Source organism: Pseudonaja textilis, chromosome 7 (assembly GCF_049901715.1).
Source record: "Pseudonaja textilis isolate UNSWEBS1 chromosome 7, rPseTex1.2, whole genome shotgun sequence".
Lineage (NCBI taxonomy): Eukaryota > Metazoa > Chordata > Lepidosauria > Squamata > Elapidae > Pseudonaja > Pseudonaja textilis.
Window position 1 is genome coordinate 28,392,652 of NC_141996.1, and position 26,256 is coordinate 28,418,907.

Consider the following 26,256-nt stretch of genomic DNA (forward strand, 5'->3'; position numbering starts at 1 on the left):
GAAGAAGATATAGCTGTATTTTAAAATCTTGAAATTCAAACTAGCAAGATCACTAGTTAGTATGTTTACAGGGCCTCTAAATATTAAATTTCTTATTTTTTATGATTACATTCAAGTGAATCAGCAAATAGAGACAAGGAATTCAGGTTCTGCTTCCCATAGTTGGATTATAGTGTACGTACGCATGTACGTTGACTGAATTTCAAAGAGGGATTTGGTAGATGACATACGTATGGCTATTAAAAGAGGACATTTGACACACAACTTATTTCTACATAAACATCTTCAAAAGCTAATGTTTGAAGATATATATTTTTCTGGATACTTAAACTTTTCTGGGTAACATTGCTCTACCTAAAAATTTAAATCCTTCTGTATTACACAAAAATTGGAAAATGGAATGGATTATTTTCACTTCCACATTAATTCATTAGATAATGGGAATCATAAGTGATAATAATTAAAGTAAATCGGGTTAATATTTCTTAAGACTAGAGAATATGTAATCAGCTAAATTATAAATAAATAAAATTACCCCTTAAAATTAGTTTGTTGTAATTCCACAACAAATAAATATGTCATAGAATACTAAATTGCCAACTGGCACATAAACACACACACACACACACACACACACCAACAGAAGTAAAACTAAAGGATTGTTGTGTTCATATATAATGCAACAGAATTACTGATTAGTAGATATAAATGACAGACATAATCAGAACATAAATGTGTATTCCTTTTCAAGGGGCTAATGTAAAATAATTGTAGTGGTTTTTTTTTTCTTTCCTACATTCAATAAAATATTTTGCAATAACAGTTTAATAGTTACCCTAAGAGGTGTTGAGGTCCTATTTAAGAGGACAAAAAACATCCAAATGTAAATTTATCAGAATATTTAACTATCTAGGTAAATATTATTTTCTTGGACAAGCACTTGTACTGCTACCATTATAGTTTTCTGTAGCTAGAGATACACAGGAATTGATTTAGGGTTTTCAGCCTGCACAAGATTTGCTACAGTACCACTGAGCTATGGCCCTTATCTGTTTGGTTATTGATCCTTATAGTAGCACCTGCATAAAACTTATGGATATGACAGGAAAGGAGATTAAATTTGAGAATTATATCTACAGAGAAAGAAAAAGGAACACTTCATCTGTGACATAAGTATACATTTATTTCACATCTAGCTACTTAAAAGTATTAAGTTTAGTTTCATAAAGTTGTCCCTAAAATATTAGTACTATAATAAATTTTCCACAAGCTGGCAAGATTAATTTAAGTGGGGGAGGGGTAAATAATGTATTGCATAGCCTTATGCGGGACTGCTGCCTTAAAACACTAAAGGAGTGGATATTATTTTTAATACATACTTAAATGTATATATAATTTTAAATTGTTATTTCTTTATACGAAATGCGGCATACTTTTGCTTTCATTTAAATTTGTAATATACCTGGGCAACAAGAGCTGTGAAAAAAATCATTTGCTGAGAAGTATTATTACTACTAATAAGGTAGCTGCTATGAATTTGCACTGCACTATGCCTGATGGGCATTAGTAAAATAACTGAGTTTAACAGTAAATTCTAACAGTTTTGAATTAATAATGGATGGCTTCCTTCAGTTATCTTAATATGATCTCCAGTCCCTATTTGGTGTCATATAGTTTTATTCGTAGTTTTTTTCTATTTGTAACTTTCATGCTGTAGGTCAATTAGATGCCACAGATGGCTTAGTTAATGTCTATGGAGCTTCTCAGTCATCCAGGTCATGATTGTTCCAAAGGTGCTTTTTCAAAAGGCAACTGGACTTTCTTTGTTTTTCCTTGAAGACGTTTTGCTTCTCATCCAAGATACTTCTTCAGTCTTGACTTAATGGCAGACAATAGAAGGATTTATACTCCTTGTAGTTATTTGGTCATTGTTTCTGAGTCATTGAGGGCACATGGAGGTTTGTTTGTGGCCTCAGGGTCACTGAATAGTGCGCCATTCAGGTGACACTGAGGACACAGATAAACCTCCAAGTGGCCTCAAGAATGACCAGATGACTGCAAGGAATATCAATCCTTCCGTTGTCCATCATTCAGTTAGAACTAAAGAAGCTTTGTGGATGAGAAGTGAAATCTCTTCAAGGAAAAACAAGGAAAGTCTAGTTGCCTTTTGAAAAAGTACCTTTGAGACAGATGGCATAGTTTCATCATTATTCTGTTCCAGTAACAACATTCACAGAAGGGATCAAGAGACAATGTTTCACAGTGGTATGACTTTCGCTTGCCAGTTATCTGTTCACAGTCCCATCCAGTACAGATCTAGCTACCTTCACAGCTTGTTTGGTCTTGTTGTTTGCAATATATCAGAACAAAAGAGAAAATCAGTTACTGTCTGTTTGCTAATTTCTTCTGAAATGGAATCAATATTGTTGTGGCTTTTTTCCCCTTTTAGTTTCATTTTAAAACTTAAATCTTATAGCCAAGTTAAAAGCAGTTGCATTATTCTTCTATCAGAACATTTTAAGGGCCAAAACTTGTTTTAGTTCACATTTGAATTATACATTAGAGCCAAAAGATGTTACCAGTGACAGAAATAGATATGCTTAATATCTAGTTATTGCCATGGTAAAGATACACTACAAGCCAAAAAACAATGTGATAATAATTAGATGTTACAGTTAATACAAAATAACAAGAATGTAGCATTACTGTTAATGCTAGGCCAGCAAAACAGGAATAATAATCAGACATGTAAATGTATAATGAATCGATTTACAGTGAGTAAAGTCGCAAAAATACTTTCACTGACTAGTCATAACTGACATATTTACAAAACATATATAGCACTTTGAATGTTGTACAATTATATAACTCCTTAATCTTTAGTAATTGCCAAGCTTATTCCACATGACTACTTAGAACTAGGAAGATCCGTTCTTCTAAGTTTGCTTTGTATAGATAATATGTGCCACTTATATCATTTAAGTATTTTCTGATAATTAATTACTTCCAAGAACACTGAGATAATGCAGTATGCAATATTTGAAAGTGATGAATTGTAACAGATGCAGATACCAGTTCTATAAATTCCCTTTTAGTGACTTTTTATGAAAGTGATGACTAAGTAGAAGCTTTCATATTCAAAGAGAAGCTGTTATCACAGCTTTATATATGGAAATATTAGCAAGTTTTATTGTAAATCATTTGTCATTATAAAATTCACCTGAAATAGTGCATGCGCAGACAGGTCCAGCTGCTGCTGAATAAAAAGTTCTGCAGAACAAGTGATCCTTTCTCTGGACACCACACACCTTTCAAAGCTTGCTCTATTAAAATGGAAGGATAAGGATCGCTGCATTCCTTTCCTTCGCACCAGAGTGGAAAATGGAGAAGATCCTTCTCTTTTTTTCTGGACTCCAGGAAGAGAAAAAATAATTGCTTCTCTCTCCATTTGGCATTTTTGTAATATGTAAAAGATGAGGAAAGGGTAGTGTTTGTGGAACACTCTTTTCATCTGCCTTCTGTTAAATAAAGAAACACAGGAAGAAAGTATATTGTCAGTGCACAATTAAATCCGAAATAATCTATAAACAGAAGCAGTTTTTACTTGTGACACTCACAGACATCTGACTGGCTGCCTTGAACCTCTGCCTTCCTTTCATATAATAGCATAGCTTTTAATGGAGTATCAACGATTGTATGTGTTAAAGTATTATTTTCCTCTTTTACCTAGAAAAATGAACAGATTTTCTTCCCACAATAATCTACTTCCAATCTCAATTTAAATATGTATAAAATGTAATACTGAAGTCAGGAATTTATTCAAACTAACTCTTTATAATATTGCAGCAATCCTATACACACAAGTATTATTGAGTTTCTAAAACTACCTAACATTTTTATGAGATTATGCTGCTGTTTGTTCTAATACTCAGAGTAGCAATGCAGAAATTTTGAGCCACTTGTCACTCTTGCATTAATAAAACATTTTATTTTAGTACAAGTGCATGATTCTTCAATACAGGTAAGAAAGCTTGTAGACTAGAAAGCAGAGGCGAGGTACTGGTAAAGGAGTGTGGGTTTCACAGATCGTTTTGTGAATTACCAGCAGAATAATTCTTCAGTGGTCTCACAGGTGATCAATGACCTCCATTTGTTCATAAATTTAAATAAATTGTAAAAAATTAGCTAAGATCAACAGTGTAGATATAGATACAGTGTATTTCCCAAATATTTATCTCCTGTTACATTTTTACATGCAACATTACAATAATATCAATTATTTTTTCTTTTTTGGTATTGTTAAGACTCCACTTAAAATGAACTGATGGTTATTTAATCTCTCAGTCATATCTTTTATTAGATGAAGGAAGAATCAGAATAATGATGTCAGTGTATATTCTCCATAAATTATGCTTCTCAAACTTCCACCTATCAAAAAGGTTAGTTTATTAGGCAAATATACATAAGCCTGTTTTTGAGCTCATTGGTTCACAATGATTACAGCTGATTTCTTGGGTCCCTAAACCTTTTGTGAATTAACCATTTTCAGACATCAGTGTTTTCTCCAGAAAATTAAGTCCATTTTCTGGTGTTACAGCATTTTCCCTTCCTCTTTAATACATACATAATTCTTTTAACAAGATTTTTTTTCCCATTTGGGAAGGGCATTTTTGTTAGCTTTACATTTACTCTTTCTGTAATTAAAATGTTGGTAATCAAATGGGTTTTTTTTTTCTGGATTTTTTTTTTAAAGTACTAATAATTTAGTGGAAGAGGACAAGTTGCTATTTAGCTCTGCTTAGCTAAACACGTGCAGTATAGGACAGTATATTTCAGAGCATAAATACACAGTTTGTACATTGCTATCCATATATATTTACATATTATACATACACACTACGTTACAGTATATTTGTGCTTTTGAATCTGTTTGTGATGATAGAATAACAAAGATGTTTGCATTTATTCTCCTTTCCACCTGCAGAAGTTAATCAGGATAATTTAAGAATTAACATATTATTAAAATGTATTTATATTAGATATTAATATTATAGATTTCCCATTTTTAAAAAATTAATATAGGTGAGGCTGATTAATGAAAAGAAAGCTCTCCAATATGAAAGTTTTTGTCATGCCCCTGTCGGAATCTGATTCCGAGTGGGAGGCTGAGCAGCTGACAGGGAATGGGAGTGTGGCTTCATTGGCTGTGGAAGAAACTGGGGAAGGGCACAGTCTGGCTGTGCAGAGCAGGGGAGAGGTAGAGCAAGGCAGAGGGAATTCAGAGGAAGATCCAGGCCCACCCCCTATTCATTCTAGGGCACGCAGGGAGGAATAGAAAAGGGAGCAATGTGAGTTGCATGGCTTACGGGGAGGAAAGGGCCATGATTCCCTTCATTAGCTGCAGCTGGGAACACAGTGTTAAAAAGGAGTTTGCACATAGCAACTTGTTGGAAGCAAATCGTGAGTTATCTTTTATTGTCGAGGCTTATTTGGGTTGCTGGCGTCTTCCCAACTGTGTATGTTTTGTTGGCCTTTGAAGTCTGCAATTCCTTATCATGCCCTGTCCAGTTAATTGCTGCAGCGTGCTATGTGTGGATTTTTATTTATAGTTTATATGTACTTTGTTTTTGGACTGAATTTCTTCCACTTAAAGACTGTTCTTGGGAGAATTTTTCTCCAACTGAAGGTAACTGGACATTGGGAGGAAAGTTGGAGATATTAAAGGGACTTTTCTTACTTATGTGACTGTGTTGCCTTTGTGGCACACCCCTTGTCATCACAGTTTTATAAATAAAACCAATCTAGCACGCTTATTTAAAAGCTAAATACTACCTTTTTAGGGAATCAGAAGGACATGAAACAAAATGAAAAATGAATTACATCCCTGTTGTCATTTGGATTTTAGAATAACTTTTGTCAATTAAATGGATTGTTACTCCACCAAATTTGTTCTGTAAAGAGCTGGAATAGGGTAAAAAGAAAAAAGAAGTCCAACTTCAGAATGATGGGGAAAACAGTCCTATACACGTTGTGAAAACTAAATCCAATTGAATTTTGTGGTGTTTAATCATGACTATATTAAGGATTGGAACTTCAAACTTGGTTAGCATATACATAATTGAAAGACACTGATGAAGAATAAAGAAAGGAGAAATTCAAAAGAAAACAGGCTATCCTAGATCCATTGCCATTTTGTTTTATTTGCTGTTTTAGGATTAACAAAACTGGATCCACACGAGCTAAAAGACAGTTATATTATCTTTAAAAATAACAGATATTAACAGAGCTCTCCATCAATTTTTATACAATGGTTTCAAGCACATCAAAGTTGCTTTATTAATTATCTTATGTTTCAGATATTAGGGTTCTTCATAGTGAAATATTTTACCAGATTGTTTGTGAAACAGTAAAATATGAGAACGGAATATCTATATTTTTACCCAACATTTCTGGAAGCATTGCAGATTTTTCCATTTTATTCTTTCTAGTAGAAAAATATAGTTGAACAATCAGGCTTAATAGAATTAGAATTAGAATTAGAATTAAAAGAACTTTATTGTCATAGTACAAGTACAATGAAACTGTGGATGCACCCTAGCAACTGTTCGCAATACAATAACACCAAAGCACTTAAAAATGAAGATAAGAAAAACAGAGTACCCACATCTCCATCTCCAATTTGAGAGTACAATATTTACGAATATACACAAAATATATCCAACACTGACTGTAACGCTTAGCCGAGTATAATACACAAGAGATGTTATGTATTAAAGCTCTTAGGGTAATTTCATAAAATTTCTATAATTTAATAATTAGAAATAAGGCATTTTATTTTAATTAAACCACATTTTAATGAACCCCTTTACCTGTTATTAAAATCACTGATTGCTCAGATCAGATTTGCAAATTTGTCTTGGTTGCTTGTTAGTGATAAGGGACTGGAAGTTTTGAACAATGCTTTTACTTTTTTTCATTTAAACTACAAATACGTATATACAGTAGGCTTGTAATCAGGAATATTAGTAGAGATTGTTTTAGACTTATATGAACTAATCTGCAACATTGGTTTCATCCTTAGAACTAATTAAATGGAGATAAAGTATCCATTGGATCAAATGCTCTTTTTATATAAATGTTGCTAGAATTGAGTTGTCAAGACATAATATTCAACTGTCAAACATAGTGTTTACAATTCTGATTATACTAAATGTAGTAACGTAATATACCATTTAAGTATGAACTACCAATATGGACCGGCACCAGTTTGAGTTAGCTTAGTTAGTCTCTGTCAAAAGAGGCTGACTTGGTCAGGTCTGGGGAAAGAAAAGTCCTTTTCATCAGTGATATACTGTTTTATAGTTCTTGAATCAGCAATTTCAGTCAAGCAACTTTAGCAATGTTTTCACATAAACATTATGTGAACCTTGCCATCTGTTGACTTCTACATTATTCTGGTTGAATGCTTTCTTATCTGCTTCTGATGCCTGGTTAAGTATTCTGTGCACTTCCTTTCACATGCTTGCATTATGATCATTCAACTGATCATTTAACTGTTGTAAAGAGGTTATTAGCGAATTCTGATGTGTCTTATTGCTTCATTACTGCCTTAAGTGCATAATTTTTTAACAGGCTTTGCGCTTTGCGTATTTTACATACATATTGTTGGCTACTTGCAGTTCATAAGTAAAGATTGGTCTTGCAAACCAGATGGTACCAAATTTGTAAATATTTTGCATTAGAGTTTGCATTTTCAGATTTCAGTGTGTTCATGAGGCAATTTTCCAGAAGAAAGTGAATCTAACAAAGAAATACCTTAAATATATGTACAATAGTCAAAGGATAACCAAAGGATAACCATCTTAATTTTCATAACAGTATTTTGAGATTTTCTGGCTTATTACCTGAATAAATATAAAAAAGAAAAAATCCTAATCTTTTGATCCTAAAACCATGTGGTTTTTTTTTTACTTAGTTCCTGATATATAAGTTTATTTTGTAGATCATCAAGTCTGAATCCTGAAATTTTTTCTTTACTTTGTCTGACAAAATCCTTTATTCTTAATATCCTTTTAAACTTTGGGTAGATGCAACTTTGTATAAATTGTATTGCAGGTACCCATTTCTGTAATATATTAGACAGCCTACATCACCTTGGCCTTCTTTTATCAATGTTTACTTACCTAAAGAGATATACAGAATTACCATGGATGGGCAAAAAAGCAGTGGGGATGGATGCAACTTCCAGTTAGCTTCTCCATTACTTGTGGGAAGCTGTCAAGGAACATCAGGAATCATGATCAGTGAGCATAGCTGACCATAGTGACACAACAGTGCTGCAGCAGCCACAATTTTGCCAATAAAACTAGTGTGAACACTCTTGAAATTACAATTCTGTGGAAGTAATAGGTACCAGATTTTGCATTTTTTAACTTTAATGCATTTAAGATGATGACGTGATGATGACGATGATGATGATGATGATATCCATCCAGTTGTGTCTGACTCACGACAATTATTTTGGACCAGGTGTCTTCACATTTTCTGCTCTTGCACTACCTCTTTGAGTTTTTCTATCTGTGACTGGTGTCAACTTTGATGGAGTCCAGATACCATTTCTTTGACAGCCTGGTTTCATTTTACTGCTAACTCTTCTAAACATAATTGGTTTTTCCTGTGATTTCCCCCATACATGACATGGCCAAAGTAAGTGAAATACAGTTGCGTGATTTTGCCTTCCAGTGACATGTCTGGACTTACACACTCCAGTACTTGTTTGTTAATCACCTTTGCTGTCCAAGGTATACACAGGAGCCTTCTCCAGCAATTTAATATATTTTTTAAAGGTACTTTGATTCAAAAATATGGTGTACCATTTTACAAACAGGAAAATTTTCGTAGCTTTTCTGCAATACATGCTATTGGTCTTCATATTCCAGCATTGGTGGTCACTTGAAGTCTGCAATGCCCTTCCAATGTATTTCAGGATCTCCTTGAGAGCAGGACTGAAGGGTGCACAAGGGTTTCTAGGTAGAAGGAAAATTTGGATTTCATATATAATTTCAATATAATCTTATATAATAGTTTAAAGCCAATTAAAATTACCAGTCACAGCACTTTTTTTCCCATTGAATGCATCCTTTTGAAGAATACATTCAGGCCTCTTATTATGTAAATAAATAAGAATGAAGTTGCAGTCTTTGAAAATATTATATCTTCAGTGGGATACATGCACTGAATATGACACCCACTGTGTGCACTGCTCCTGACCCATTTACCATCTAAAACCATCTAGATCACCTTGTAATTTTAGAGCAGTGAAATATGCATGAAGCCCCCGAACGTTGTTGAAACATTAATAACCTGTATAATTTTACACATACAAACCCTTATACCAAAATGTGGAATATCACCAAAAGATGACAGCAATAAACTTGAATGGAAGAGAGTAGTTAAAATGGATAGATTCATTACAAGTATTCTTCAAATAATTTTGTGTCTAACTTATTTTCTACGAATCAACCTGAAAGTATTTTAAAGTCTTGATTCCTGTTTTGTTTTAAAAATAACAAATAATAGTGATCTTAAGTCCCTTTTGATTCCTTTAAACAGTATACATTTCAGAGAAAAATATTTAAAATGATTATGGCCATAGGTAATCAGAGACAAGAACTCAAAGCCCCTTGACTAATATGAATCCATTGTAAAATCAATTCATTTTATAATCTAGTGGACAGAATAGAATTTTTTCGTTAAACTTGCACAGCCATTACTTTTATTCATATATAAAGACATGGTAATAATTATTAAATTTCTATTAAGAAGCTCTATCATAAAACTGGTTTATGTAAATGAAGAATTAATTGGGAGACATTTTCAGTAAGGAAAAAGGTCCTTCTAAAATATTTAACTTTGACCCTGGCATGTAATTTAAAGTTTGATGTGATGTCTCTGTTTTCTTTTTTCCCCTTCTTTTATTTAAAGAGGAACGAAGTTTTAAAGTGGCAAATGAAAAGAGGAGAAATTTCCACTCACCAACTTACATAACATTCCAAGCTGTTTCTCCATTACAAAGTATTGATGTTTTATGCTGTCATATAAAGATTGGAGGTGGCAAATAATGAATATTTCTAAATATTTACTTCTAAATATTTCTCATCCAAGCTGGTACCAGTATTGCTCTTTACCAAATAAAAGAATTAATAATGGTACAACTTAATGAGGATTCCTGCAAAAATTTGCCAATTCCCAATATGTATGTCTAAAAGTTACTTAATCCAATTTCACATTTACCTCAGTTATCTTACTTAAAGATTTTTATAATAGTTTACAAATATATGTTGCAATCAAGAAAATGCACAGTGAATAATTTTTCACAGAAAAACCATTATTTCAGTAATGTTATGTTTCCCAATTATCCTATTTAAAAAACCACAGAAATACCCTATGATTTGGAATCCATATGTACCTAAAATCACTATATAAATTATGAAATTCAAAAATTTTAAAAACAATGCAATACATAATACATTAAAATATAAAATATGCATAACTTCATTAATCAAATTCCTTGTTAATTAACTCCAGAATTAAACCCTAAATGACAAGATAAAATAAAACCCTAAATATCCTAAAATAAAATCTCTAAATGCCTAAAAGTAAAATCAGACCCTATAAGCTGAGCAAGATTTTGAAAAATATACATTGAGATTAGACTATTAGTTATTCTAAGGACATGATACATTTTTATTCTCTTGATAAAATAAGAATGTACATATACTCATATTAAAATACTAATCATAAATACATAAATATTGTATTTATAATAGAAATTAATAATGCTACAGATTTCAATGTGTTTGCTTAGTTTGTCTAACAAAATCCTTAATACATCTGTAGAATGTTTGAACTCAAGGATGAACTTTAAGTATTCACCTGAATTATTTGGTTAAAACAACTATAAATTAATGGTTATCAATTTGAAAAGTGAAAATCTCACACCAATACTTTCTATGGTTTTCAAGTGTTCCTCTTTATAATTAAAAGAAACAGATATGTTTCCTGGGGAAAAAAAGATATTTATTTCATAATCAGAAAAAGAAGTTGAAACCAATATCCTACAATAATTATTTTATAAAACTTTAAGAGATTGATGGAATGAGGGATTAATAATTTTTCTTCACTACAGTAATATTTGCCCATATGCTCATTATAATACAATTTGTTCTGCTTCTACAATGTTAACATATCAATTTTTCAATTAATCATATTTCTGAAGCCTGAGAAGTAATGGAAACACTCCCCAACACTAGCTCTTCCTAGTGGTTTAAAGTAATATACTACTAGGCATTAATACAATTGGGAGTCTAAGAATTTAATTATACAAAGAAGAAACTAACAAAGAAACTGAATAAGGGTTATTAATCCACTGGTATTTTTAGTTAGTTAAATTTAATTTTCTTTTGCAATCATTTCCCTATATAAGTGTAGGAAATACATAATGTGCATTGTTGCAATATCAGCTACTAAAGCTTGGGAGGAAAAATAGGAATTATGAGGTTTTTTGAATATGGACCAGGGCAAAGAATGAAAGTAATATACTTTACCATTCAAAAATTGCAGTGAAATTTTCTCCCACTCCTACTCCACTGCAAACAGAATCTTGGGTAGAACATAGACTCACAGGGCTGGAAGGGTCTTCTAGTCTAAACCCCCGCTCAAGGGAATAGCCTTATACCACCTCAGTCAAATGGTTATCCAAGTCTATTTTTAACAACTTCTAGTGATTGAGCATCCACAACCCCAGGAAAAAAGATATTCCATTGAATAATTGTTCTCATTGCCAGAATATTTCTCCTTCTAGGTGGATCTCTCTTTAAAAGCTTCCACCCATTACTGCCTTCTGGTGCTTTAGAGAATAAGTCAATCTCACTTCTCTTGTGATATCCCCTCAAGTACTAGAAGACATGTCCCCTCTAATCCTTCTCTTCAATAGACTAAACATACGTAGATCCTTCAACCATTCATCATATGATTTAACTTCAGACCCTTTAACATCTTTGTTGCTCCTCTCTGCACCCTTTTTAGAATCTCAACATCCACTTGGTATCATGGTGACCAAAACTGGACTGTATTCCAAGTGTGGTCTTACTAATGTAAAATAGTAATCATATTGATGCAATCATATTGTATCATCTTGATACTATCTCCTTGTTGATGCAGCCCAGGATTGCATTGGCTTTTTTGGCAGCTGTAGGACATTGCTGACTCATACTCGTGTGATGGTCCACTAGAACACTTAGATCTCTCTCACAGAAGTCTCACCTTGTAACAAACTCTGCTATTTCTTAGAGCAAACAACAAAACTATTTTCAGTGGCCTGCAGCACTGGATGGAAGCTGCTGCACCTCTAGAGCACTTTTTTTTTTTTCAAAAATGGAAAAGGCAATCCAACTGTTTACTTTAGAACAGTTCACTTTGACTTGTTTATTTTAGAATATCTGTTGCTACTTTGAGGTGTTGTTTGCATTGCAGAATTTTAAAATTGGCACTCTTAAACTATTTCAAGTTAAAAATGTTTCATTATTTCCCTGCAATAGAGTCCTTTAACAGAAATACTGAACTGAGCTGAACTTTGCACTAACATTCGGCTTTATCATCCATTTGCTATTCCTGTATAATGTTTTCTTAGGCTTTATATATTTACATGTTTAAAGTGGCTTCTTTTAAAAAATGCTTATGAAAGGCTCATGTGAGGACCTTGGACTGAATAGAAAGAAACAGTGGTGACTTGAATGACAGTGTGATTGGGAACTTGTAATTTCTGCATTAGTTGTTGACATTTCTAATATTTGAAAGGCTACAAACATTATCCTTACCTGGGATATAAAATTTTGGTTTGCACTAAGACCATTGGATTGCACATTGTAATGTAATTATGGGATCAGGTGGTCTATACAGAGGCATGGAAAAATAAATATGTCTGACAAAGCATTTATAATTGTTTCTGATCCAATCTTATTTGTCAAGACAGAAAAAAAAGAATGCTCTAAAGCAGTCTGTATTTATAGAAATAGATACTAAGGCTGAAATGAGAATACAACTATTCTCTCTATAATTAATTGAATAAGATCCAAAAATGTCATATTTACTTAATTTGACTTCCAAAGATGAAGTCGTCTAAATAAAGAACTGCTGTCCAGAAACAAAGATAATGTATAGTTGGCATTACAGAGTTGGAAGAGACCAAAAGGCTATCTAGTCTAAAAGCCAAACATGGGCATCTAATTAGATGTCCTTTGCAATGCATATTACTGTGTACCACAAACAGAAAAAAATAGTAGAAACAGAAATAGCTCAAAGCATCCAGACTTTACAGACATGTGGATTATTTATTTTCATGTATGTATGAAGCAGCTAGTTGTTAGTTGACACACCTGAATTTAATTTTCAAACTCAGAAATAATCAGTCAAATTTAGACAAATTGTATATAACAAATATTACCATTTATTCATACCCTACTAGTTGTCCAAGGAAATAAAACATAATTGAATACTGAATAGTTCCTACAATTCAAAGTGCTAACATGACTTACTAAGGGCTTATCACACTTATTTTAAGGTATCACTTCATAGACAGTAATCCATATGAATTTCAGACTTTTATATGATGAAGCTAATTTACTAAGACTATCCAGGGCTTCATAATTTGGAAAACTTCAAGACTGTTCCTGATATGCTGATACATACATACAGTTTGATCAGTAAAAAGGCAAAACAGCAACTGACTTAATAACACAGTTTATGAAAGCTAGCAGAGTGAGTATATTATATATCCTAATGTACAAACAGCTTTTGTATTAAGTGCAAGCATATTACTGACTGTTATATGAAAGAAACTAGTTAGATTTTTATGCTGTTTTTCAATATTTTATTCAATAAAACCTCAGAGAGGTCCAATATCTCTGAATGTCTTAAAAGAAAAAAAAGGTAAATATTTAGATCATGCAATTTGGTTGGAAGACTGTGACCTGCAACGAAAGTAAATATGTTGTGCTAATTCCTTTTGAAGAACTATATCTCATTCCTATTATTGAATTCCCCTAATGGAAAGCATTGAGTTTATCCAGTTTAATGGGGGGAAGTTGCAACTTTTGCCAAACATTTATTAAAAGTATGTTTTATAGGATATTGAAAATCTATAACTAGGATTTTAATACCAAGTTTCCACTTTTACATGCCTTTTATCCTGCCTAACCAATACAGTATTTCCATTCTGCTCAAAGGAATAAGATTTAAGTAAAATGACTTTTTATTAATTTATACAGTGTCTTCTTGAATGTGTTGCTAAAATATTAGGATAGTATCCTTCAATGCATGGCACAGCTTTATTCTTATTCTACATATTTTGATTTAGTGTTTTAATTGTCAGGAAGTGCAGAGATAAAATGTCACTTCCAGAAATTTCAAAGTGATGAAAAACACACATATATTGGAGGGAAGTATAAACTTGTCTAACTAGTGTTCTCATAGTTGATATTCTAGAATGACTAAAAACATCATGATAGTTTTATAATATAAATGAAACTTATTGAACACCAACTTTTCAAAAAAGAAGGATAATGCTTGAAAAACAGCATTATATTTAAATTCAAGCAGATTATTTCTTTATACTGATTATTTTGTTCTTCCTTAAAGATCAGGCTATCTTACTTAAGAGTAGTGGAAATTCAGGAATTTGTATCTTCATGTTTCTTATTCATGTTTTCCTTAAACACCCAGCATTTAGAATGTATTTTAGAAATCTGTTTCATTTTTGTTTGGTATTAAAGTGGCATAGTTTAAGTGACCTGCAAGGCCATTTCTTACTGTTTTAAACAAGGGCCCTACTTAGCTTGAAGGAAATTTTAAAACTACTAAAATTGTACTAGAAATCAGATTGAGTATAGTAGGAATTTATGCAAACCTACAGATTTTATTCCAAGATAGTTTTGCCCTTGAATATAGTTATTGTTGTTGAAAGAATCTGTTCTACATCCACAAAGATAAAATAGGAAAGATCTACTGGTAAATTTTTTAATACGTAGACCAAAAAAGCAATGTTGTGTTGTTGTTAATTTCAAAAGCTAAAGGCCAGTGAGTAAACCGTGAAAATCTAATGGGTAGGAAACAGGAGCATACTTAATTATGCTGAAAGAGAAATATTCAAGTAGCCTTACCCCATTTCTTAACCAATGTTTATAATTCATCCATTTGGAGGGTTAGATAGCTTTCTTAGATCATTCTTACTGTCTTTATAAGGTTGATTTTGTTGTTTTTGTTTTGGCTTTGCATTTGCACATTATATTCACTTTTAAAATACCTGATTTATAGTATTGTATCTTTCTAAATTTGGGGATTCATTTTGAAATAGTCTGAGGGAAGAATGCACTGGAAACTAAAAAGCTGAAATATTTAAGTTTTAGAAAGGAAAATGCACAGTTACTAGAGGAACAAGTTACAACTTTTTTTTCAGGCCTCCTTTGCAAATCATTCAAAGCACTAGAGGCTAGAAACAAACTCCCACATTTTGGATAGCTTTGCTGGTTCTGTCTTACATCCCTGAAAGCATGTACTCTTGAAAGTTTTCAATAACAGACCCAGGATATTTTCCGGTAATAGAATCCATACATATTTTAAGTATCAGGTGGCATGTAGAAAGAAAAAGTACATGAGTTACTTGAGCCAATGAAAATCTGGTTAATAAGTTAGTTTTCATTTAGACATTGCAGTTTATCAGTTTCATCACATCCATTTTAATAATGAGGTAAAGTGCAGTATTACACAATATTCAATAGAAGATTCTTGACTAGTAAACGATGTTGTAGAAATGACTTCCATTTTTGCACCCCCCTTTTATTTATTATGGTATCAGATATCCCGCTACAAACTGACAAGACTTGATCTTAATTTGAGATTGTGTTCTTGATAGAAAATGGATTTATCCTCTTATTTAACTACTGTGATCGAGAGAAGATCCCTTTTATCTTGCACTTTGAGGGTATAAGGAAATATACCCTCTATTGTTAAAATATGGCTACAAAGATTATAGAAAGTAAACTATTTAAAAACAGCTGTTCTCCCTATAGATTGTTAAACCAAATTTCTTTTTTCTTCCTTGTTTCTCTCCGTCAAGTACAGTGGACTTGTATGCGTTGAATTAATATATTCAAACTATTATTTTAAAAGATACATTTTCCCTACTTGTCATAGTGTCTGGGTTTTATACTGTAGCCAATCAATTCATAAATATTATTTTTTCCTTTCTTCTAAAATATGTAGAACAGACTAAGGAAGTTGGCTGTTTTTAACTACACAATCTTAATAGTTGCTTTGTATCTTCCATGTTTATGCAAAAATTAAATTGATAAATACTTGTGCCCTAGGTTGAAGGTTACATGTTTAAGAAAGCAACAAATAGTTGGAATCTTTTCTACATTTTTTGTGAAGACTCTTTTTGGAAAGGAAGGGTACATATTTTTGTTGTGTAATATTTTCTATTTTTAAATGCATTTTCTTGGTACAAGACTGTTTTGTGGGATTTTTTTGGTGAAAACATTATTTAAAAAAAAGAAAAGAAAGAAAAAATAATTGAAAAGTTTGCCCTTAAGGATATGCTGCAGTCTTGAGTTTAAAAAAAAGAAATGTTAAAGTTGGGGAATTGTATTGTTGTTTTCTTTTGTAATTGTTACAAGACGTTTGTATCCACTGCTGTTTATTTTGTTGCAGATGAGGAAGTAAAGGGATTGTTTTTGGTTGTTGTTTTTTTAAAAAAAGGTTATTTATGAAATGTCTAAAACACTGGACTGTGACTTTGTGTACCCCTGTGTCTTCATGAAACTGTTGGTGATTCCATTTTTCTCCTTCCACCTTAAGACTGGCTTAATTAGGTAAAAATGATACATAGGATACATGTGAATATTTAGTTCATGTTTGGAAAGGGAAAATTCCAAAGGTGAAAATAATTTGTTTACATCTGTTATATACAGTCATCCCTAATGTATATCACTTCTGAATTACATTCTCTAATGAGCTCTGTGATAAATTCCAAACTGCCATTTTTAAAAGAAATTCACTATGAAATAAACAACCTGAATTTCTAATATTCTGCTGATTCTCTGAAAGCTTTAATTCAAACCCCACTTGTTACTGATGGGGCAATATCAGAATAACATAGTTGGAGGGACCTTGGAGGTCTTCTACTCCAACCGGAAGAGCTACTTTAAATGAATATTTTTTGATTAAGCTAGGGAGATAGAGCCTACTAGGCATTTTATGTCTGAATAAAATTTGAAATGTTTAAAGAGAAATGCTGTGATAGAACAGTTCTATTAGCAGGAAGGAAGAAAACAGGAAACACCAACAGTCATAACAACACAAACTGGAGATATGTAACTGGGACATGATCAAGGCCAAGCAAAATCTTTTCCATTTTTTGACCTACAGCACTGGCAAATCCTGAGCATGTCATGCATATAGAAAGCAGAAGAGTGCTCTTCATTTTCCTTTCCTTTTCTTTTTTTAAAAAGAACATCTCTGATTCTTTCAGTTTCTCATCATTGTTCTGTCTGCTGCCGAACTCTTTTTTTTTCTTTTGTAGCTCTATGCCATCACAAGCACTTTCCCATCTTCCAGCAAAACTGTCCTTGTTTTCCAAACTTGAGTTCAGCCAAGGTTGAAATCATGTGCCTTCCTTCCCTATTTTATAATAAAACTCCTATCTTTCCTTTTACAATACAGACGAAAGAGACAGAGAATATTGTCATCTTTCTACTTTGTAAATGATTTGGGAAGCTGTGCTAATTGATTCCCTCTTCATATTCACATTTGGGTCTTCCCACAGAAATATCTTCCCTAATCCCCATGCACACTATTCAGTTTATTCATAAGTAATACTAAAGGGCTTGAGGCATTCTGCTCCCCTTTCACTGTTGCCCAGTAAAGCTTTCCTTCTTGGAATTCGTGTTTTGCCCGGTTTGTGGCCTTATAAGTCTTAATGGCGCTCCTGCTTTTGGCCCTAGTTCAAGCTGTCTTCAGCAAAATGTTGATTTACTCTCAGGCTCTTCTGAGATCTAGCCTAGAGATCAAAAATACTTATGCTTCATGACTTAGTGCTTCCCTCACTAAATCCAATCCAACGGAGTCCAGAACTTTGCTGCCTCTTTCCTTATCTCACTTTTCTACTACACTCTGTGCTTTCTGAATCATATCATGTATTTGTGAATGGGTAAGGAAAAACAAAGGGAAATTCCTGCTGAGAAATAGCATTAGAAGACAAGATTTCATTTCATTTCAAACCTAATGGGTGGAAGGATAAATTCGCTCTCCCAGTGATGTTACAAATTTATTTCGGTCCCCAAATCAGAAAATCTATAGGCATATAATTTAATCTGGGCCTAGTGGGCAATCTGATCAAACTTCTCCTGTACAACAAATTTAAAATTCACAAACATATCCAGTAGTAATTATAAATTGCTGTTGTTTCTTTGGCAATTGTTTTGCAACTGCAGCTATGTAGTTGTACGGGTGTTTGTGTGTATAAGCAAAGAGTTCTGATCTAAAGCTCTTTGGTGCTGATGCTAAAGTTTAAATCTCTTTTCCAAGACTTAATTCTGATATAAAATATACAAAAATTGACTGTATCACATGCAATATCAAAGCATGGTTGAAAAGCGTATGCTGAGATTTCCATAGTGCCTTATTCCTAATAGAAGTTGGCACGTAAATAAAAATACACACACATGCACACACCTCTTGGAAAAATGGTTTTTTCTTTAGAACTAGCTAAGTGGGATCCAACTGTACTGCAATGTCAGAAATAAACTAAGGAGAAGTCACTGAAGCTCTCTACAAATTACTGGATAATCCTGAAATAAGGATCAAAATAAATCCCTTCCACCTTTTTTTTACATCACTTACAGCGCTGCTGCGTTGGAAAATATTTGTCTTGAGAATAGCCACATGTCTGATCCTGATATTGCCCATTTATTGCTGGCATTGTTGAATTTACAGAAATTAGACATTTTCACTTTCCGAAGTGTTTCCAAAGGGCAAATGAATGCCCAGTTTGTTTCATGTTAATGCACTTTAAAAAAAAAAAGTTAAGAGACTGTTTCAATGCATGGGGAAAGATAGTGCACTAATGTCTGAACCCAGTTCACTTTATCTCCAGTTAATCTATGCTCTTGTGTATGATGTCCTTACACAAAGCCTGAAATGTGGAAGAGTTTAACATCTCTTTCCATAGCAACAAATCCAGATCTTACACAAATGTAGAAGCAGCAGAGGAATAAATGGTTGGATTCTTGAAACAGATCACAGATACAAACAGCTACTTGCAAGTGACTTGGAACTTTCTGTATGTTCAATAACTACAGAATGGATTGTAATCAGAAGAAAAAGGAACGGTGCTAAATGAAAGCAACTGAATGATTGGGCAAAACAATTACTGTCAAACACAGTTCAGGTTCCGCACTTTGGATTTGTTTTTCTTCATTGGCCTACCAACAAAAGTAACTGTAAAACAAAAAGTCCTTGTTTATAGATGTCAGAAATCTCTGAACTTTTGGCCTTGCTCTCCATCACCACGTGCAAAAATCTGTACTTTTCTAAACTAAATACTTAAGAAAAAAAAAAACCTTTTGAAGCACCTTAATGTGGCTTCCCATTCCAAGAGTGGCAGCCACTCTTTTCCTTTGAGCACCTTATTGATGTGTTATGCTATCTGCTGTCTTTATGTTACCTGTTAGGTAAATGGCTGGCTGTTAACATACATGTGTGCAGGAGCAGGTATGGCTATATGTGTGTCCAGTGCATTCTACACATGCAAGCCATCATACAAGACAATGCATATACACTTGCACACGTTCAAACACAAACCAGTAATGTTTTTAATCAGTGGAGTTATCTCCCTTTTTCCCATTCCTCAGAACGTCATAATGAAGAGTCTGTCTAGTTATGAGTCTGATGCTAGCAATTTAATAATTATACTTCTTTCTATGTCAAAATAAAATAGATTTCTTGCATATCTGAGGAGTGGATAATTTCATTTGTTGAGCAAAGAAATGCTCCTAAGCCAATAACTGAGTGAGTGGGAAAAATTATACTGAAGACTAAATCCTGCAGTCTTTACCTAATGTAAAGACTTCAAGATATGGTCTCTCTGAGGCAAAGATGCTTCTTCTAAACAAACTACTTTCTGCCTAATCCAAAGTGTGTTGTAGTGGTTGTAAGTGTACTTATATATACATCTATATATCTATATATAAACACAAAACACACACACACACCTTTTTACAGTGCAACATGGTTTGAGAAAATGAGATGAGCAGGTCAAAAGTTTTGAGGAAATATGGAGTTCCTTTTTCCCCCTCTCATTTCTCTCTGTAAATGGTATGTCAGTTATAAAGTGAATAAACTGAGATTTTTTTTAAAAAAAGAAACCTTGCATACGCCTTTTCTATCAAGTGCTTTAAAATATAGAATAACTACACACATCCTGCCAGTTTTTTCTTACAGTGAGAGTATCCTTACCTGCCATTTAATATTAGCCTCGTATTTTTCTCACGTATATTTACCTGTGACTTGTATTTGTTATTTAAAACAAAGAAAAAAGAAAAAAAAAGAAAATTAACTGTAGCGCTTCATTATACTATATTATTATTGTGACATTTTGGAATACTGTGAAGTTTTATCTCTTGCATATACTTTATACGGAAGTATTACGCCTTAAAGATACGGAAATAAATTTTACAAGGTTTCTGTTTTGTGTGGAAGAGTAATCGATGTTGCTAAGAATGATGTTTGTTATTTTGAGTTTTTCTTTTTCCTTTTTTTAATGTTACCAGCACTTTTTTTGTAAGTTTCACTTTCTGAGGTATTGTACAAGTTCACACTGTTTGTGAAGTTTGAATATGAAGGAATAATTAAAAAGAGAGAAAGAAATTGGTTGTCTTGGTTATTTTATTATTCTGTTGGTTTAAGGTAAAGTGGCATATGCAATCTATGCACATTCTCCTGAAGATTTAACTTCGTGCAAAAGCACATTGTATATTTCTGGGGCTGATTTAGTTCTCCACATTAAAGCTTCTAGGCTTTCTAACTTCACTGCACAAAAAACTGGTTTGTACACCTACCAGGTCAGGATTTATTTATTGGTTGACTGAGTGATTTTTTTTCTGTAAGCTTGAAAGCTGCCCAAAAATTCTGGACAGCTGACAACAATTAAAAGAATTTACAAAAAAACTAATTTTTTAAAAAGATAAAAGATGACTAGAAAAACAGACTGGACAGAAGCAAAGCAGTCTCTTTCTCACTAGCTGAAGTCCTAGGTGAAGAACCAGATCTTTACAGCCTCACAGCAAAAAGCTGGGTGGGAACTATCTGGATCTAGAAGGGAGGCACTGCTACAGAGAAGTACACTTTTGGGGTCCTGACATATGACATTCTTTAATCAAAGCATCTTGGAGCATGCCGACCTTGCCACATTGAACTGAACAGGCGTATATTGTGGGAAACAGATGGACCTTCAAATAATCAGGCCCTGTGCTATATAGGGCTTTACTTGAATCACACCTGGAAGCACCATCTTCAATCACACCTGGAAGCAAAGTGGCAACTAGTGCAGCTTACTAAGCAGAGCTGATATATGAATATTCTGAAGCATGCCCAACACTGCTTGTGGCACTATACTCTGGTTCAATTGGAGTTCCAATCCATGTAGACTGCATTGCAGTACTTTAGACCAGGTCATGAGTGGCTATCTGAAGATCACTCCCCCTGCCCCAGTTTAATATAATTATAAGTATTTACTATAGAAAATAACACCAAATAGACCTTTTATCATTCATACAGTGCCAAATGAATATCTGGTATTACCATCTTTAATTTAATATGAAGATAATGACACAACTGAGCTAATTTGCATTTATAACTAATACAATAAGGTAGCTGATATATTCATATTTAGTATTTGGATATTCAACTTGACATTGCAAAATAGTTAATTATTTCTGATTATTAAAAATCACTTCCTCATCAAGCATGTAATCAGAATGACTGGAAAGATTTCTTTGCATTGTGGACTATTTGTGTTGACTTTAAAATTCTATTTTTGCATATTAACATTTTTGTCAAAGTGACGTTTTCCAACCTTATTAGGAACTTATTAGCAGTTAAATCATCGCACCTAACTTATTATCTGAAGGGCAGATTGCCAAATAGGGAGAAATAGTGTTACCAAGGTTTCTAATGGAACTATCAAATGTTAAAGTCATGATCTGGCTATCATTTTTTTTCTTCAGTTCAATTATATTCTCATACATTCTCATAGACTGCCTGGACAAATCCCTGCAGTTTCTTGGCAAAGTTTTTCAAAAGACTCTAAGACAACTTGCGACGACCAACTCACCACAGCCAACCCGCCATGGAACAACTCGCCACGGGACAAGAGTTACACTAATATCAAAGAAATAGTCAAATAGAATCATTAAACGAAGGATGCCAAAGGAGCAACAAAATAAAATGTGAATGACAAAACTTAACATTATTTTCAAAATTATTTTAAATAATTAAATTGAATTGTTGAATTGTCCTGCATCAAGTTGTCCTGTGGTGAATTAGCCATGGTGAGTTATCCCTCAGCCAGTTGGCCATGGCGAGTTGACCGTGGTGAGTTGGCTGAGGCAAGTTGTCCATTCTGTTTTCAGAAGTGGTTTGCTGTTGCCTCTTTCCTAGATCTGAGAGAAAGTGACTGGTCCAAGGTTGGCTTCAAAACCCAAGGCAATTGTTCCAGTTTCTACCCTGATATCTCAACCACTGAACCAAACTGGCTTTCTTTGACTGTCTTAGAGCCTTGCTGAATACAAGGGTAGGATTATACTAGGCAACAGAATATATTTCTCTTCTGGAGAACTGAGTGACAACTAAAAATATGAACATTAATTTTTCCTATTCTAAACAGGTCGAAGTGAGATTGGTTGAGCCAGTGGGAAGAGTCAAATGAGGAATTAATCTGGAATCTGTATCTCGACATAAGAGAGCAAAGTCTGATCCCCCCGAATGTCACTGAATCTTAGCTAGTCTGACCCTGGTAACAGTCTGAGAAGATTCTTGTGTTATAAGCTGGGACAATAAAATAGCTATGAACACTTTTAGTATGCTTTTATATGTATAAAGTTTATTTTTATAGATAGATAGATAGATAGATAGATAGATAGATAGATAGATAGATAGATAGATATAGAGATAGATAGATATAGAGATAGATAGATATAGATATAGATATATATTTTCATAGATTTTTACAGGTACAGGTATGTAGGTCTAGGTGTGTTCAGGTCTTTTCCCGTGTAAGATTAAGAGTATCTTGGCGATGTTTCGGCGAGATCCCAATCGCCATCCTCAGGCTGGTGCTTTCGGCTTCGGGCCAGTGCAAGCAGTGTGTGATCGGAGCTGCCGTCTCTCTATAAATACTGGTGGTGGGGGCTAGTGTGCTGGGCTGGTTGGCTGTGCTGCTGCCTCTTGATTGGTTGATGGAGTGAGTATAATGGGCTGTGTGATGGCTTTGTGAGGTTTGCATTTATTCTCCTGTTGATTTGTCCAATGTATGTGGCTGGGCAATTGTTGCATGTTATTTCATAAACTCCTTGGTTTTCTAGATGGATCTTGTCTTTGGGATTTCTTAGGATGTTGGCTATTTTTTGGTCAGTGCCGAAGGCTGTCCTGTTATTGTGTAATTTCCAACGGATTCCAAAGAAACACTATCACCAATTTAATCCAAAAAGAAATAACCCAAAAAACGAAGACACAGAACAAGACAACGGTATTGCACTCCTCCCTTACATCAAAGGCACCACAGACAAAATCAGCAAAATTCTCCACAAACACAATATCAGGACAGCCAAAAAGAGAAACCAACAAGAGAATAAATGCACGCATCGCAGAACACAAAAATGCCAAATTAATATCTAACAATGAACACTCCAGCAAGAGAATAATCAGGGAAGCCATCTAGATAGAGAAACACCCCCACAACATGAATAGATGGGATGATACCTCCCGCCTACCAGACATCTGGAAGCTAGCCCTCACCAACAAAACGAGTCCCAGCCACGAAAACCAACACCAGACCCAAAACAACATGGGACACCACTGCCAATCCCCCTCATCAGACCCAGGCCCAAGCCCATCCTATAAATGAAGGACAACCACCATCTAGAAAACAGACCACGGCTGCTTCACCAGCTGTCGCACCCCCTGACCCCAAAACCAAACAAGCTGACACATGCCAAGAACACAGACACAGACCCCAAACTAGAAGCCAGACTAAAACCCAGAATGCTACATCACAGCCACCCGCTCAGGATATCACATTAGAAAACTCAGGAAATTACACTACAAGAACTCAAGAAGTTGCAACACAGCAAATGACCCAGGATATCACAGCACACGACCAAGGATACCACAGCAATAAATCTCACAAGGTCATCACACAACCCATTACCCAAGCCCTTACTACACAAGAGGCTAATGGAAAAGAGATCAAAACACAAGCGACCCAGGAGATTACAATGCAGTACCCAGGATAACACAACAAAAGAACTCACAAGCCCATCACACAACCTATAACCCAAGCCGTTAAAACACGAGAGGCTAATGGAAAAAAGATCACTACAAAACAAACGACCCAGGAGATTACAGCACAAGATCCAGGATATCTCCACAACAAAACTCACAAGGCCATCACACAGCCCGTTACACCAACATCAACTCCATCAACCAATCAAAAGGCAGCAGCACAGCCAACCAGCCCAGCACACCAGCCCCCACCACCAGTATTTATAGAGAGACGGCAGCTCCGATCACACACTGCTTGCACTGGCACGAAGCCGCGTTTCAGCAGAATCTCATCTGCCATCATCAGGCTTCTGTATTGTGTTCGTCTGTGAGTCAGACTTTTACTTTTACTTTTAAAAGTCTGACTCACAGACGAACACAATACAGAAGCCTGATGATGGCAGATGAGATTCTGCCAAAACGTTGCTACAACTTTAAAAGCACAACTATAACGACGTGGGAAAATACCCGAACAAAGCTGAATAACATACATACATACATACATGTATGTATGTGTGGTATGTATGGTATATGTATGGTAAGAAAACATATATATAATAAAGTAACACAATGTTGCCAGCCAATCTAGAGACAAAAAGAGACAAAAAACAGACAGGAGATATTAGAAACACCAATCAAGCAGAACACAGCAAACTCCAAGACCAATAAACACAGACCAAGACTCCCAACCAATCAAGGTGAAGAAAAAACCATTCTGGCACAGCAATAGGCTGCCCCAAATTTAAATCTGAAACCACTATAAAAGCCTGACTCACAGATGAACACTATACAGAAGCCTGATGATGGCAGATGAGATTCTGCTGAAACGTCGCTACAACTTTAAAAGCACAACTACAATGACGTGGGAAAATACCTGAACAAAGCTGAATGCCATACATGTAAGTACCCGCGAAAACTTAAGAAAACAAATATCAAACCTCTACAGGGAGGAAATATACAGCCAGATCAAAACCTATGAGAAACTGGAAATTAAAAGAATACTATGTGACCTCCAATTCCTATGCAGCTGCAGAGACAACAATACAACACCAACCTGCTTCAAATTAACATTTCATCAAAGCACAGCAGCCACTAAACGTATCCTGAAAAGAACTGAAATGGCTCTACTAAGGAACGAGCTCCACCGCAAGAGATTCCAATTAGATCAGTTAAACAAAGACTTGCTAGCACTACACCTGGAATTGAGCAGCAAAATCCACCCTCTACTTTGGGACAAGATTAAACAACTTACAACTTGGAGAGCTGAATCTGAAAGCATTTACAAAACTGATAAACTCTTGAAAAAATTAAAGAAATTAGAACAGGACAAGAAAACCCCCAACAACTCATAACAACACCTGAAGCAATTAGTATACAACGTTTCCAACAGAGAACTCACCAAACAGAAACAGATGTCCTAACCAAAGGATTCAATTATGCTATAGCACCCCAAAAAATCCCCACAGAATCCATCATATGTTCAGTAGAATCCAGCCTAACCAAATTAAATACAGATGAAGCTGATAAAATAAGACACCAAGTTACCAACATCCTCTGCACGAGCAAACCACCCAAAAGCAACTTGCAGAAAGAAGAAATTAA